At 49.8% G+C, this 1,001-nt stretch overlaps 1 non-coding gene across 1 annotated transcript; it reads right to left on the bottom strand.

Annotated features, from left to right (window-relative positions):
* Positions 1-309: 309 nt before the first annotated feature.
* On the bottom strand, positions 310-382 carry Pmar_PMAR009696. The gene has a single exon. It is a non-coding gene; the product is annotated as a tRNA-Arg (tRNA).
* Between the last annotated feature and the right edge of the window lie 619 nt (positions 383-1,001).

Genomic DNA, 1,001 nt, shown 5'->3' with positions numbered 1-1,001 from the left:
CTCTGCCCCCCATTGACTTCATGGCACACATGGTGTCCCATCCGACACGCTGAATAGATCGCAAAAGTCTTGCTTCTCATATAGGGGCCTCCATTATAGATCACAAAACTCTTGCTCCTCATAGAGGGGCCTCCATTACATAGTGTTCTTAAAGGGGTCAATTCATTGGAGATCGCTTGTTGGCAGACCAACAATCTTCTTGTACCGTTAGCTTCGGCATGTATTCCGACGAGTCACAAGGGTGTACAATCAACATCGACATCTATACGGCCAGTGGCATCCGTGTATGAACACTTTTCGGCTTGAAGACGATCTCGGTGGGACTCGAACCCACAATCTTTGGTTCCGAAGACCAACGCCTTATCCATTAGGCCACGAGACCAACGAGTTTGAGATTTATCCCACTATCTCGTCGCTATGCGCAACACCGACTTAACGGCACACATGAGTTCGCATCCGACACGCTGAATAGATCACAAAACTCTTGCTCCTCATAAAGGGGCCCCCATTACGTAGTGTTCTAAATGAGGTCAATTCATTGGAGATCGTTCGTTGGCAGACCAACAATCTTGAGAGCTTAGCGAAGCGTTGCGGCAGTGAAATCACCTCAGTAACGAGAGACTACGCAAACCTGGAACGCACCGCGAAGAGCACACAATCTGTACGTGCATACGCACACATGCGTGCAAGATACATGTGTGGTCATCTCACGGAACTCAACCTAATAATTCCTTGTTGCCATGTGGAGCAGCGATGCACCACTGGCCTGATGCGCTGTGCCGTCCTCTGCGGAGGCGTATATCCGACTACGTTGGGTAGTCTAATTGTTGATTCGGCACAGTGGGGCCGGGAAGTGGCCGAGAGATCGGCCATTCCAAGTATGACTCATACTGTATGAGTTCCTATGGGGTGTCTAGCGCTCGTGTGCGACCAGAGTGGAAGTGTATACTCCCACCCCATTCATGCCTATATATTTAACGTCCTCTGTCGGGAGCGTTATT

The sequence above is a fragment of the Perkinsus marinus genome, assembly GCF_000006405.1.
Source record: "Perkinsus marinus ATCC 50983 genomic scaffold scf_1104296965906, whole genome shotgun sequence".
In the NCBI taxonomy this organism is placed as follows: domain Eukaryota; phylum Perkinsozoa; order Perkinsida; family Perkinsidae; genus Perkinsus; species Perkinsus marinus.
The sequence above is the reverse complement of the archived record's forward strand: the minus strand, read 5'-3'. Positions and strand labels throughout refer to the sequence as shown.